This window comes from Thalassophryne amazonica, chromosome 21, assembly GCF_902500255.1.
Source record: "Thalassophryne amazonica chromosome 21, fThaAma1.1, whole genome shotgun sequence".
Lineage (NCBI taxonomy): Eukaryota > Metazoa > Chordata > Actinopteri > Batrachoidiformes > Batrachoididae > Thalassophryne > Thalassophryne amazonica.
This window is the reverse complement of record NC_047123.1, coordinates 29607232-29615469: the sequence shown is the minus strand read 5'-3', so window position 1 is coordinate 29615469 and position 8238 is coordinate 29607232. Positions and strand designations below refer to the sequence as shown.

The 8238-nt window shown below is 40.6% G+C and overlaps 1 protein-coding gene across 6 annotated transcripts in view; it reads right to left on the bottom strand.

Moving 5' to 3' along the window:
• The window catches only part of LOC117503615 (MAM domain-containing glycosylphosphatidylinositol anchor protein 2-like), a 325073-nt gene that overhangs the window by 141726 nt on the left and 175109 nt on the right, over nucleotides 1-8238 (bottom strand). The gene's annotated exons all lie outside the window — the stretch shown is intronic.

Here is an 8238-nt window from a genome sequence, read left to right as displayed (position 1 = left end):
ATGCATGGTCAAAAACACCATTACGGACATATGTACACTCACGGGCCACTTTATTAGGTACACTCGCTCAATTGCTTGTTAACACCAACAGCTAATTAGCCAATCACATGGCAACAGCTCAATGCATTTAGGCATCTAGATGTGGTGAAGATGACTTTCTGAAGTTCAAACCACTCTGATGGCAAAAGTGGGTCCAACTCGGTACTAGCAAGGTGTACCTAATAAAATGGCCAAGTGAGTGTGCAGAAAACCATCAGCCCTCTGATGCTTTTCATTTCTATTCATGCAATTTGCTCATGCACTGTAGCTCCAATCTACAATGTTAAAATAGCATTTTCAAACAGCGATTTCTGTTACACTTGCATCAGAACAACCCACACTGACAGTACGACTTCCCGCGTTGTTCAGCCCCTCCAGGTTTGTTAACTTAGGTGGCTGTTGGAGTGTGCACAGTATGTTTGTGCATCTTGGGTACAATTCATTACATGACTCCACATCCATGCTTTAATATTTGAAGTTCGGGAATTGGAATTTAATTAGCAGATTGGTTGCCGGGGGGCTGAAACAACTGTTCTCGTGCACTCTGAAGGGCCTCGCTGTTGAGACTGAGGTTTCATTCCGCCGTCTCTGCCAGGAGCACAGCGGGGAGGTTTGGACAAGGCTGGTTAAGGTTGTTTTTTTTTTTTAAGGGCAACACTCACCCTCTGCCACAGCTGCTGCTGCTTGGCATGCGTCTGTAGTACACCGCATAACGAGCCCTGAATTATTCATTAAGCCTTTCTGCATCCCTGTATTAAATTGAACTGAAATTTTCTTTTTTTAGAAGCGGTGAAAAAAGGAATGACTGCCCCCCCACCCCCCACCCCCAACTACAACATCTCCATCTTTGGAAATCGTCATTCATGCTGCGTCTCCTCACTGTTTCGCCATAGCCAAATAGGCTACACATGAAATATTCCAGTAATGGCATTTCAGTCCCTCTCTGAGACCACAGTCATCAGGTTTGGTTAAGCGTAATTACCACCAATTAAAGGTGCAATGCAGAATAGAGTCAATGGGGCGACATGAAAGCGACAGTGCGCTATATTATTAGTAATACAGCAGCTTAAATGGCCTTTGAAGAGTGCCGTCTTGTTAGTATTCTGCTAAGATGCATTTGTGTAAAGTGGGCTTGTCCCCTAGAGTCACTCATTGACTTCTAATGAGCGCCAAATCAAAAATGACTTGGATAATGCACCATATGGATCTTATGATGGATTATGTTTGTTCTGCAAACAAACATACTGAACTTGAATATAGACTTTTGATTGCTCTTTTTTTCCCCTTAAGTAAAAACATGCAAATAGCTAATGTTTAAGCTGAGTAATGACGTCTCCCTCAAGCCCAACGAACCGATTGTGCAGTTGGTGGAGTTGTTTAAATTGGTGGAGCTGCAGTCTCTTTCTTTCTTCGGTGGGGCACAGAATTTATAGTAAATATGTATGTTAAAGTCAATTTTAAGTGGCGATTAGAAACATTTTATTTCACACATTCAATACAGAAGAATTAGTCCTAAAATAACTGTCAGAAAAAATAAAATAATAATAATAATAATGATAACCGCCCTGACTTGTGGCAGAAGAAGACAGATGTCTTGCCTCAATTTGAAGTCTTTATTACCATGGGAAAACCTATGGAAAACCTACCATTTCTGAAACCTCAGAATATATCCAGCCTGGATCAGGTGGGGGTGGGGGGGTGTTTACTAGCAACAATTTTGCCAGTCACAGTCACAGTCTGAAACAGCCCCCCCCCCCAAGAATGTCAGGTATCTGTCCGAGGCTAAAACCTTGAGGAGAGACTTCTGGCCTTATCTTATTCCCTGATGAGAGCAGTAAGAATTAATACAAATATGCAACATTTCCTGTCATTATAATAATAAAAATTAATAAAACAAGATCTTTTAGAAAAATAACATTTAAAAAATGTACAAGTAGATATAAATACATGTGTCTGCAATGGTGTGTTTGACTGTCTGACTGAATTCATCATATGAAGTCATTCATACCAATATAATATAAATATTTTGCTGATCGATATGTTTTAGATCATCCATCTAGGCATCTTGGTTGTTTCGATATATATATATCAAAAAAGATGTTTTTCAGACCAGGTTTTCCTCTACTTTGACCAACTACTACAAAATCTAATTATGTCTAGACATCTATCCATGTAATATTCCCACCAATGTTCTTCCATTTACACTTCTTGGGTCTTAGATATACTAAAAAAGGTGTTTTTTTTGGGTGATGTTTCTCTTGACCTTTCACCAAACTACTCCAAACTCTAATCACATGTAGACACCTTTCCAAGCAATATGCCCACCAAGATTCAAGGAAATCCACAGACACACGATGGTGAAAACAATGCCCTGTTATCACCACTTTACAGGCTGAAAAGCAACATTCTTAAAGCCTGCCCCCTCTCCTGGGCAGCCTACAACTGCTGCACCTCCATCTTGCAAGATGTAGCTATGGATCACTCAGAGTTTGTGTACACCACCTTGATAAACGGAAGGTCAGGTGTCCAGTTGGCCAGCAGCAAACTCTCCAACACTTCGTACACCCAGCGATGCCAGTGAGGAAATAATGAGGTCTGGTTCGACTGTCGATTGTGTGCGTAGCGCGTGTTTGGGGAGATGGGTTAAGGAATAATGAATCTGTTAGTCTTCGTCTACCGGAGACAACCACATCTGCCTCAACCCATCTCCTCACTAATTCATCTTGCTGGAAAACAAGCAGGTCACAAACCACGGCTTTAAGCAACAACACCAACAGACATGCACCATTAGGGTTGGAAGGAAATCGCCGGTGACATGACAGAGTTACTTTTAGGTTTTGGTTTATTGACCTGCCTTGTTGTTTGCTTTGGACAAAAGGGAAGCCGCAACATCTGTAGCTTCTACTAAATGATGCAATTTTAAGACAAAGTTTAATTTAATGTTGGGATTAGTTTGGGATTTCATGCTATTTTTGATGGCGGCGCTTCAGTCGCCTCCACTCGCACTAGGATGGTGTTTCATGCCACTGCATGTTGGCGCCAACTTGATTGATGTGCGCAAACAGCGGCTGTGTCTCACCTCAGGGGCCGCATCCTTTGAAGGCTGCGTTCTACAAACATCTGGCCTTCCAAGACCCTGGAACCCAAACCAACCGTTCTGAACTACGACAGTCAAACCCATGGAGACTTTTGCAGTTGCGTCATTAAGTTATCCTGCACCTTCTGCCTGACCAACCCAGTCTCATGCCATGTCGTCATTCAGCAACACGAAATACATTAATCTACTGGTTCGTTATATTGTCACGAAAAGTGCAAAATTTTAACTTTAATTTTAATGAGTTAAAAAAAAAAAAAAACCCCGTCATGAAAATTTAAATAATTTTGTGCCTTAGTTATTGGTTTTCAGTACTTATTTATACTTTATTTATCAACATAATGTATTTATAATTGTACACATGGAGCGCAAAATGTTTTTTTTTCCCATGTACCAACCACTTTGTCCTGGAAAAAAAAGAGAGAAAAAAGATCAACTAATCACTCTCGGGAATGTTTGGGCTTTGATTCCATCGAGTCTTCGAAATGAGCATCCATAACAGGTGCAGTTGACAAATGCAGCCTTTGAAGGGTGCGGCACAGCAACAGTCTACTGACCTTTATAGTTCACCACAGGGGGGCAGCGCATATGCCGTAACAGAAAGCATAACGTAAACAAAGCCCAGAATTCTTGACCTTCGGCAACGATGTATTGAATATTTTATTTACCCATTCTGACTTTGCCAGCTTGTCTTTCATGCAGTATTTATCAAGTCTTGATAGTTTTTAGGCAGTTGGAACGAACATGTGGGGGTATTTTAGCAATATGTGGCTCAAATAATTCCAACTACCTGACATGTTGTTTGTCTGGTTGCATCTAAAAATAATAGGTTTTTGTAGATTAATGAGCTTCCTTCCAGTATAGGGCAGGCCAGCATCCAGCCGGGAAATACCAGCTTGAGCGCCGCTCGACTGTCTGTGCACAGACACGGTGTATTTATTAATACAGAACCTCATGGCACACACAGTCTTTCTCCTGGAAGATGTTTTTTTGACTCCCCCAACCATCTTCTCATAGCACCCTGCAGAATCTACCAGTCAGCTCCATATATGTTTGAGCACTTTTGGGGCGGTTGTTTTCACTTTCTATCGTGGTGTATTGAATATGAGCTCATTGTGCAGCTTGTTGCCCTGAACTGGAGATATTTGCACTCAAATTAGGAGAAAGTGCAGAAATTCCAGAAAATACACTGGGGTATGTGTCTACTGAGCAATTTTATAGCCAGGTGATTTCATTGACAAATCAGATAAAAGTCAACAGCTGATATGAGGTGTTGCATAACCCTCAGTGAAATTGATTGTGAATACATGGAAAGTATATGGGACAGTATAGCAAGATGTAGGTTTTTTTTATTGAGACACTGTACAATAAAGAGATAAGTGAGGGAAGCCACCAAGGTATACACCACCAAGATATGCAACAAGTGTCACATGGCCACCCAATAATAGCTAGTGGCAGAGGTGGGAGTAAGTCACCATCAAGCCACTCTCAAGTCATGAATCAGCAAATCCCAAGTCAAGTCTCAAGTCATAATGGCCACCAATTGTTTGCAAGTTCACTTGAGACTTGACTTGGGACTTGCAGATTGATGACTTGAGAATGACTTGACAGTGACTTACTCCCATCTCTGCCACTAACTATTATTGGGTGACCATGTGGCACTTGTTGCATGGTCATGAGTTAGTAAGACATGGCCAGAAGACCTTATGAATTATTAATGTGTAGCCATGACATTCTTATTGTGCTAACAAAGGATCTTTGTTGATTTGTCACAATTTACTAGTGCATGGCCAGGAGCATTTAACAGTACCCACAGGATCATTAGCGGATGGCCACAAGATCATTAATGCATGGTCAACAGTCACTAAGGCATCGTCATAACAATCTGATTGCATTGCCAGGGGATCCTTATTGCGTTGTCAAGAGTTCGGTCTGAAAGCACACACTGGTATTACGCATCACTTCAGCTACTACACCAGGGAACAGTCTTTGGTTCTGGATGTCAACCAGCCAAGCAGACAATTGGTCTATCTCCATCTTATGAAAGTACCCCTCTGTCTGCTGTAGTCAGGTGAACCAATGGGCAACCCCTTGGCTTTTTCAATTCGTTGGGGTACTCAATCCAAAACTACCTGCAAGCTGGATCATGCACCACATGGCCAAAATATCATAGCTCCATCAGCCTGCAACTGATACCTCAGAGTCTCCATAAGTAACCATTTGTTGGAGACCAACCTATTCCAACAGTACCCAAGGATCTTACAAAGGTGTTGAAAAACACCAGGATCCAAAAAACTTGTGTCTGCATTCTCCTGACAAGTAATGGGAATCTAACCCTTCTTTTATTTAGTCCAAGTGTGACAAATTGATGGACCTCTATAACATAATGCCTGAAGCATTACGAACATCAAACTCAACTTGCAAAGAAAGACAAGGAGATGAAAACCCATTAAGAGGAAATTCAGCGCAAGATAATCATAATTGCACACACAACTCAGAACTATTATGTTTTCTGATGCAGGATGCAAAAGGAGAGGTTGACTCTGATTAAGAGCCCCGACCCACAGTGAGTCCTCGAGAGAGTAATGGGCAGTCGTGAACATGCTCTACCTCCATTAACTACACCGGCAAACATTTACATAATGTACACATAATGTGCCGATTCATTCAGTCCCATTTCAAACAAAGCTCGGATAACTCACCCTAGCTATATCACACCATTCATCACGGCACATTGTTTATATCCAAAAACACTTACGAGTCGCCATAGATAGATCTTTGTCTAGATACATTCTGGGATCCTTCTCAGAAGGTTCTCTAATGCGTCAACTCATATTAGAAGAATTTGGCTTCTGTATCTACCTGATAAACCTGACATCCGAAGAAGTAATGTTTGATTTTTTTAACAAGCAATGGTACCCTTGGTTCCCACCAGACCTCAACTGTGGACAAAAGAGCTAATTATATCCTACATGTAACTTATGAAGCATATTTTACTTTCCAGATTTAGTACATTTTTGTGCAGAGACAGTCTGTCCCTCACTCACTATATTCAGGTATTTAGTTCAATGATGGAGGATTTGGCAGAATTCTGATGCTGCTCAGAATCTTTCTGAGACCTTACAAAGAGTAGACCCCTCAAATCTACTTGCAATATCATTTGCAATGCCAGTACTGTGGTCATAACTTGACGAATGTGTCTTTGGATGACTTGATGAATTGTAGACTTACTGTGCCCCCTGCTGGCATGAAGGTCTTGTTTTAATCTTGTGTCTATTTGCAGAGCAGGTAGATCAATGGGATAAGGTGTTGGTGGGCTACCAATAAGTACATTTTGATTTCATTCCTAGTTGTGCCACCTGCCTTGTCCATGATGCACTGTTTCTTTCTCTTTTTGCTCCGTATGCATCACTCTGCATTTAATCATTAGTGATCGATCTCTGCCCCCCTTCACAGCATGTCTTTTTCCTGGTTCTTTCCCTCAGCCCCAACCAGTCTCAGCAGAAGACTGCCCCTCCCTGAGCCTGGTTCTGCTGGAGGTTTCTTCCTGTTAAAAGGGAGTTTTTCCTTCCCACTGTAGCCAAGTGCTTGCTCATAGGGGGTCGTTTTGACCGTTGGGGTTTTTCATAATTATTGTATGGCCTTGCCTTACAATATAGAGCGCCTTGGGGCAACTGTTTGTTGTGATTTGGTGCTATATAAGAAAAAAGTTGATTGAAGTTGATTGATTGATTGTACTGTTTCAGTCCAGCTAGTTGTAAATGGGTACTAGCCTTGGCATCTCGTCAACTGGGAGTTGTAGACTCTCATTCACTTCTTACCAACCAGAACCAGGTATAGGCACCAGTGCCTACATTGGTGGGTCTCAGAACCTGTATAGGACTCCAACCTTTTGACACATACAGGTGCCCTAACAGGAACCTGTGGAAATCCTACATTTGTCTCAATTTGTATGATTGAATTTCCCTCTGAGATCAATAAAGTATCTATCTATCTATCTATCTATCTATCTATCTATCTATCTATCTATCTATCTATCTATCTATCTATCTATCTATCTATCTATCTATCTATCTATCTATCTATCTATCTATCTATCTATCTATCTATCTATCTATCTATCTATCTATCTATCTATCTAGTGAAATTCATGTAAAATCCTTTCAGAATTGTATGAATATATGACTGTGTGAACCGAGTTTTACAGTGTAACCCATGTAAAACAATCAGAAAATAACTGACTACTTCTTTGATCAAGTAATATTCCGACACAGAAACACTCTCTCTCTGACGGATCCCATTCATTACGTACCAAGCTCGACCATCACATTCTCTCTTTCACAGTGAAATTCATGTAAAATCCTTTCAGAATTGTGTGAATATATGACTGTGTGAACCGAGTTTTACAGTGTAACCCATGTAAAACAATCAGAAAATAACTGACTACTTCTTTGATCAAGTAATATTCCGACACAGAAACACTCTCTCTCTGATGGATCCCATTCATTACGTACCAAGTTTGACCATCACATTCTCTCTTTCACAGTGAAATTCATGTAAAATCCTTTCAGAATTGTATGAATATATGACTGTGTGAACCGAGTTTTACAGTGTAACCCATGTAAAACAATCAGAAAATAACTGACTACTTCTTTCATCAAGTAATATTCCGACACAGAAACACTCTCTCTCTGATGGATCCCATTCATTATGTACCAAGTTCGACCATCACATTCTCTCTTTCACAGTGAAATTCATGTAAAATCCTTTCTACATTGTTGTGTGAAAATATGACTGTGAGTTTTACAGTGTAACCCATGTAAAACAATCAGAAAATAATACTTTAATTCTCTGATTTAGGACACATCTGTGAGGAAACAAAACCCCTCTGTCCCACTGACAACCCCACCTGCTCATAATCCATCATCATTCCAGCATCTACCAACCATCCAGCCAATGGTGGAAACATCTACGGCACACTACTTTTTTAGATTGATCGAGTGCATCATTTCAAGATATCATCCTCATTATCTGCCCTTGCTGCCATTTATTGTGTTTTTAAGTGTTGTAATGGTGAAAAAACAGGTTTTTTTTTTTTGTTTTGT